The 7,453-nt window shown below is 38.5% G+C and overlaps 1 protein-coding gene across 1 annotated transcript in view; it reads left to right on the top strand.

The window, feature by feature from the left end:
* Positions 1-7,453, top strand: part of CDH13 (cadherin 13) — a 948,741-nt gene that overhangs the window by 386,827 nt on the left and 554,461 nt on the right. The window lies entirely within an intron of this gene.

The raw sequence follows: 7,453 nt of genomic DNA, 5'->3' as shown, positions 1-7,453 counted from the left end.
GGGGGGGGGGGGGGTATGTGCTGCCTTGGCTCTGTACAACCTGGGAATGGGGCCTGCTGGACCAGAGCAGCTGAGCATGGGCCAAGTTCCAGCATGCCCCACTTTGAGGGGTGTGGTTGGAAGGGGGCCATCCCTCAGCATGGGATGCTTGCAGAGAGAAACCTAACTTGAGTTGGTAAAGCAACTGGTACAGAAGTTCGATAGACCGGTCTAACCTAAATCGATTAAGTCTAAACCACATTGATCCACGTCTATCTTATATTGGGTTTCATCATTTCTAAACCAGTCTATGTGCACTAAACTTCTGTCCGGTTACTAATATAGACTGGCTTCTGATCACTTATATTGGTTTATGTGTAATGCCTTTACGTGGCTTGGAAGTTGTAGTGTTTTAGTAAATGCAGGTGAAGAGAAGATGATGGTGGGTCATTAAATGGGAAATGAGTTATCCTCACTTTCACAGATGTGATATAAACTTTTGCCATATAGTTCATAGTGATATGAAAATAATTCAAAGCCACTATCAAGTGATGGAAGCTAGATGCTAATGTCAGTCAACGTAGTATTAATCTGGAGCAATTCCAGTGAAGACTGAGTTTATGTACTTTGGATTTGCACCCATATAACTGTGGTTTTCACATGGCTGAAGCTGTTTATTGGCCTGTGTAGATTCAGTTAGTAGTCTCAGTCAGTGTGAGTTATGAGAACTGAGCATGAAACAAAAAGCGACTCAAACATTTACTCCTGAAATTAAACTCTACCTTCATGCTTTGATTTTTTTTCTCTTTCAGTGCTCTAATGCCTGATTATGGCCCAGGGCATAATGTTTTAAACATCTTTTCAGTGAAATATAAAATCAAGCTTTAGGATATCCCTGCCTCAGTCTCAGTCCTTTGGTTCTCTTTACAAAAGTATTAGTAATTATTCAACAACCCCGGCAAAACTTCTGTTGGGTACTTTACATTTTTCTACTTGAAATTTCGAGACTGGATAGTCTTATTTTTCAAATGCCAATCAGCGTCCCATTTGATGATGGTTTATATGCTTGTTAAGTGTAATATTTGAAACCACCAAAACACAAGTGATTTGAGAGAGTTCTTTATGCCTTTTTAAAATAAAAGTGTAAATCAGACTGAGAACAAATTAGAGCAATCATGTCAGTGTTTCTATTTCTACATGGCAAGCTCTTTGGAATTGGGCTCATACCATTTTTCCCCCTGTCCCATATATAGAAAAACTACATAATTTCCTGGCTATTCAGTAAATAAATAATCATCTCCCTAAAAGCATTACCCACAGCTGGTTGATGCTAAGTGGGTATAACCTCCTGCAGTGGTGCAACTGAAAGCACAATTTTGGTCTACTTGTAATGAATACCATTAGACGTCTGTTTTTCCCAGTTGTTACTGCAGTGCCGTTTTAAAATCTTGGACTATGTTTGCAATTATGGAGGAAGGAGGTAGACGGGCCTGAAAACTGCCTTTCTACCACCCTTTCTCTCAGGCCTGGACCGGGCTTAGGTTTAAAAGCTGCAGCAGCTTGAAAGCTGCTATGCCCTGTGACAACTTGCCGATTGGAAATGATCCCCTAAGGGCCAGAGCTGCGTAAGGATCACTCAAGCAGTGTGCACTGTAGTCTTGCCCCGTTGGCTCCTGACAAATCTGGATGGCTCATTTGAAATAGGTTTAAAGTCCCTTTGGCCTGTTTCAGTGGGCAGAAAGGAAACTCAGTCAGACCAAAACCTAGTGAGCAAATATAGAAGCTAGAACTCATTGCTCCAATAGGAGATTGCTTTCTTAAACTTGGACTGCTTAAAACAAGTTTTGGTCTTTTTAAATTTATTTTTCATCTCAGGTCTGTTCAACGCGATCTCATGCTTATTTAACTGCTTGCCTTTCTGCATTTTTTTTTTTACTAGCTTAAGTGTTAAACTGATTTTTCCTCACACTAATAGCTACATTTACATTCTGCAAGATGTAGGATGCATAGCCATTATCTGGCAAAGTTATGTATCTAACAGTTTAATAATTTAACAGCTCAAACTTTCACAAAATCTTACCATTAACTGACTTAAATTGTATTTTTTGACACTGAGCAATGTTATGGTAAGCAACTGTGTGTGACTGGAAATTATCTCATTTTTCACAGTGAGGAAAGATAATACTGTTATAAGGAGAAAAAAAAAGAAAAAGAAAAAACCTTCCTGCACTGATTCCATTTCAGCTGAGAAATACTGCAACTAATTTTTTCATCTTTAGAAAAAAAAATGTTGTTAATCATAAAACAAGAGCCATTAAGATGTACATATTAATAAGTCTTAAGTTTACTGGTTGAGGTTAAGTGAGCTGTGTGACCAATGTACAGATGCATTTTAAAAAAGAGGTAGTCCACCTATTTCTAAAGGCTAGCTTTCCTCCCCCTAGCCTTCAGTCAAATACTTGGGCAAAATCCAGCTCCTTATTATAAGGCTTACTGTATATTTATGCTCCATTTCACTCCTCTAGAAGTAATTTTTTTCCATTCCAGCCTCAGGAATGTGTCTTGCACATTGTGTTTTTCCTTGAATGCTGATATTTTAATTGTCAGTAGCTGGTAATGAGAAGCTAATGGGTCTCCAGTGCCTCAGAATAATTCACTGTATGAGGCAGAGAAGGTGGGCATCAGAGTGTCAGTTCTAGCCACCAGATTCTCTGCCCTGTCTTGATTAGAGCATCTTGGGAGCTGCTCTAAATTATGACATCTGCCAACTGCCTCCATCAGGCTGTAACAAGCCTGGCGAGGTGTTGAGGGGCGTTTTTGATTAATCTGCCATCCCCTAGTGTCCTGCCATGACCCACTTACCTCTCTGGCCTCCTGGTGCACTCTCCTGCCTTGCCTACCTTGCCTTGATGTTTACAAATGGTAAGTGTCCTCAGTCAACCAGGTTGCCAGTCTGAAATCTCTTTGCTGCTGCAGAGATCTCCATCTCTCTTGCTCTCTCAGAGTCTAGGTTGGGTAAGACCATACAGGCCTGGATGGCCAGTTCTGGGTTGTGGGTGTCTGCCCAGCCTTCTCACTGTTGCCTCTGCGTAGGGCTTGCTTCAAGTACCCACTACCTCTCTCACCAAGCATCAATTTAGAGCCTTGAAATGGCTCTCCCAGAGTCCTTGGGCTTCAGCTCAGACCAAAGTGTTTCTGGACTGCTGTGGGCCCTTTTCACAGTACTCTGGGCTCTCAATCCATTTTCACAGGGTTTGGTTGCAGTCCTCAGGCCTGGCTATGGACGGAGATCAGGCTCTTATGTCTCTTTCATGTTCTTTCATGTAAATCTTATCCACCTTTGCTCATGTTGTGAGCTATATGATATATTTACAGGTATGAACATTATGTTTTATTCCCTGTATGGGTTTTCCTATGATAAGTCTAAAAGATTGTCAAAAATTTTGAAAGCTTATGAAATAATATTGATGGCCAAGAAACGTAGTGGTCAGGAATACTCTTCATCTTTCTTGTGCCCTTTATGTTAGTTAATGTATTAGACTACTCGGAGGTTTAATTGTATAATCTTATTCACCAGCCTTATGCTGTGTAATATGACAGATTATGTTGGAGATGGAATATGAATTGAAACAAACTCTCAGAATTGTTGGATTATGAGTTTGTTTCTTGTTTGTGGGCTTGCAAGGGATAAAGTATTATCATTTTACTGTGGAATAATTTTTTTTATAAAAGAAGCCATAAATATCGTATTGATAAACTAGGCTTCATAGCAGATTGAAAAACTCATTGGCAGAGGAGACAAAAAACAAAGATAAATGACCAAATAAGCCATACTTGAAGTTGATGAAAGAGGTGAATCATGTTTTGTTTGGCGGTGATGAACGTGGTGTCAGTAACACAAGTTAAGTTACTTAGAAAGTCATTTTCCTAGCCAAAGTAGAGCTTAGAGTTGTTTATTATACAGCTTGTTTCAAAACTATCTGGAGCTCTGGGGAGCTGTCACATTCAGGTCCAGAATTTGATTTTCAGGCCCTTTACCATTACAGTTGCTAAAAAGGATAATGGTTCCCTCAGATAAACTTTGGTTTTTCCAGGGTTGTTTTTTAATATCAATTTTCCTTAAGCCATTATTGATCTTTTTTTTTGTATTTATAACAGTTTTTCAAGGGAACAAACAACATTCATCCTAGGAATTGTAGCTTGCTATTCTGTTGGGGTAGATTTCATTCTCTTTTTTTAAAAAACATATTCTAAGTAGGGTAACGATACTAATGTATTAATAGTGGAGGTAAGTGAAAGGTAGCTTAAGAAAAGGTCAATGTTGCATAAGTATCATACATGAATATGTTTGCACGTGGAGCATCATGACATAAGGACAAATTCAGAACAGGTATAGGTGGGCACAACCTCATGGGCATTTTGAAGCACAGAGATGTGCTATTTGAATTTACCAGCCTATGCATCCTGCCACTTCTGGGTTCCTGAGCTGCTGGGTGGTTTTGAGAGAGGAGGAAAAAAGTCTTTATATGTATGCACAATTAGGAAGACTTTGAGGGACTGAAGGAGTCAGAAGGCATTATACATTGCTTGTATGAAAGAGAGGGGAAGATAAGATGAGGAATTTGCAGTTTCCAAAATTTGAAGTTAATTAAAAGAATAAATTAGGCCATCCTGTTTCTGGCAGAATGTTGCATTAGATATTGGTTTTTTAATGGAGCCCACTATATTAAAAAGATAATCAATTATTGATTAAATAAACTACTTTATTTCCCAGGCTTGAGCCTTTTTCACAGGTCAAAGTCTCTCCTGACCATAAGTATAGACCTATAATCATTAGCTTTCTGTTTCCTTGGTAAACTCTTTAATTCCCTGCTGTTACTGTCTCCGGGATTCAGCATTCTTGCCACATTTCAATTGCTTTTCTTTCATGCTAATGTTTTAATAATTTATATTTACATTAAGGTTAGCACAAATAACTTACAGTAATGGTTTTTATCCACAACTAGAGGCAAACAGGATCAGTCCACTTATGTCTGTAAACCCTCAGGTTAATTCCTATCATCTCACTGAGTGCACACCATGAACTGAATTGTACTGTTTGAAGGATGTTGCATATATATATGTAATTGTACGTTGATGCCTCTATAAGGAAAGAATAGCACATTATTTTTCAGCTGGAGGTACCAGAAGTAAAACTACTTGCTTTTGAGTCGAAAGCAGAAGCTGCTCTTCACATTAGAGGATGTGGTTCATCTTCCATTATTTCCAGGAGATTGAATAACGATGCCTCAGTTGCTCAAATTGATTGCTTTCTTCAGAAACAAAATCTGAATTATCCAAAAGATTCCTATTGAAACACTAGTATCACTGGCTTTGGTCATGCAGAACTAGGTTGTATCTGCCCTTCCCAACATAAATAGATATGAATAATATTTAGTTGTCTCATTATTTGCAACCGTAAAACTCTGAAAGACTTTGTAGCTACTACCAGAAGGTAAAGCTATTCTTACAACATACACACAAAGATAAGGAAAGAAAGTTCCTGGAAAATATAAGTCAAATGCAACCATTTTGATGTCCTGATACTGGCTTGTAAGAATTCCTCTGTGCGGCTCAGATCCATTTGCAGGTAGTAGAGAGCGTTATCAGTTTCCAGAGGAAATGGGTTTCCAAACAAGTTTAAGACTGCTGCAAGTCTGTCAAACTCAGTGACTCATGACTTGAATTCTGGAGTCAAATTGGCTATTGTTCTAAAATAAAGGAATCTCAGAAACTCGTTAATAGTCCATCAGTCAGCATCACTAGAAGATGTGGAAAGTAAACAGCTTCTTATTTTCAAGCCACATTATGCATTTAATTTTCAGAAGGATGCAGTTTGCTTAAGCAAATGTTGAAGCTCCAAATAATATTGGGAAATTTCTTGGCACTTGGCATCTGAAAACCAAATTGAATCAGATAAACCCTTGTATCAATCAGAAAAAGAAGTCACACCATTCTCAAGATTTTGAGTAATAAAGGGTAGTGCCACGTGCTTCTTTGTTGCAATCTTTTTTCTTTTAGTGGACTTACATCAATGATAATTTTGGTTCATCGTTTCTTTAACAAATAGGATCACAGGACATTACGGCTGCTAGGGGAGTTCGTGGGGTCATTCATCCCTGACTAAACTATCTCAGCTATTCTCACCTGCTTTTGAAAATTTCTAAGAATGGAGAGTCCAGAGCTTCTCTAGGGAACCTGTTCTGACACTTGACCACATTCGTAGAAAGTTCCTCCTAATCCCCAATCAAAATTTCTCTGACTAAAGAGCAAAACTCCATTAGGGCATGAAATTCATCTCTGGACTTTGTTGACTTTTGAAGTAGCAAATCCACATAATTTGTTTACTACGGACAGGCCAAATGAGTTTTTCCAATTCAGGAAGTTCCACATTAATGTGTCTTTACCATTATGAGACTGTATGGCCATGGACAGAAATGAGCTGAATGGTATTTATGAATAACTGCAGGGCAGTCACAATAAGCAAAGCTTTTTTGAGTCTTTATTATCCATTGCCCATCACAGAGCCAAGATGTAATTTCAAAAGAACATATTTTCCCTGGGAGCTCTGAGAAGTCTTGGCAGAAACCTTGATAAATATTTCGTTTGTGCTCCCCCTGGCATGCACAACTTTTTCTTCTAATCCTACTGTAATGAATGCTTGTTGTACTAACATTAAATACCTTAATTTAACACTTTTTAAACATCCCTAGATTTTAACCTTCTTTTGTTTTAGAATGCTGCTACATTGCTTTTCTTCTTATGCGTTGGGTCTCACAAAATAGTAATATTAGGCTACTGCAGGTTTTCCCTCCATTTTTATATGTTAGTGCACCCCACTATAACATTCAATGGGAGTCTTTCCAGTGATTTCAATAGATGTTGGAACACATCATGACTAAACGATACAGTATTTTATAAGTGGTCAAATTGGGAGATTGTTGAAAATAATACTTTGCATAACATGGTAAAACAGAACACGTTGTTTTCCAGTATAATTTATTTGCTATCATGCACCTTAAGTAGGTAAAATCCTGACTTCACCAAAGTCAATGGAAGTTCTGCCATCCATGTGTACAAGGAAGTAGGGCAATGTAAACACACCTAACAATTTGGATCTACATGTTTAGCATAAGTGTGAATCGTCTTGTCGAAGCACCAGTTTATTCTAATTTATAGTAAAGAGCATAACTAAAAGAGTTTCCCAGCAGCAAATAGTTTATAGCAGTCATTCGAAGCCAAGGTAGCATGCTCCTTCTTGTCCCCATCAATGAATAAGCATGGGAGAAAATGATAGAACAGTATTGTCCAGAGGGTAGCAGCTACATTTCCCATTGCCATTCAAAACACTTGGCCATAAATTGGAAAGTCCAACAATCCCAGTCCTTCATCTAGTATTTTCCTACTACACACCTCTAACCCTGGGGCGGGGGGG

Source organism: Gavialis gangeticus, unplaced genomic scaffold (genome assembly GCF_001723915.1).
Source record: "Gavialis gangeticus isolate Ggan-Ray unplaced genomic scaffold, GavGan_comp1, whole genome shotgun sequence".
Classification (NCBI taxonomy): domain Eukaryota; kingdom Metazoa; phylum Chordata; order Crocodylia; family Gavialidae; genus Gavialis; species Gavialis gangeticus.
Note: the sequence above shows the minus strand (reverse complement) of the source record. Positions and strands in the feature narration are given on the sequence as shown.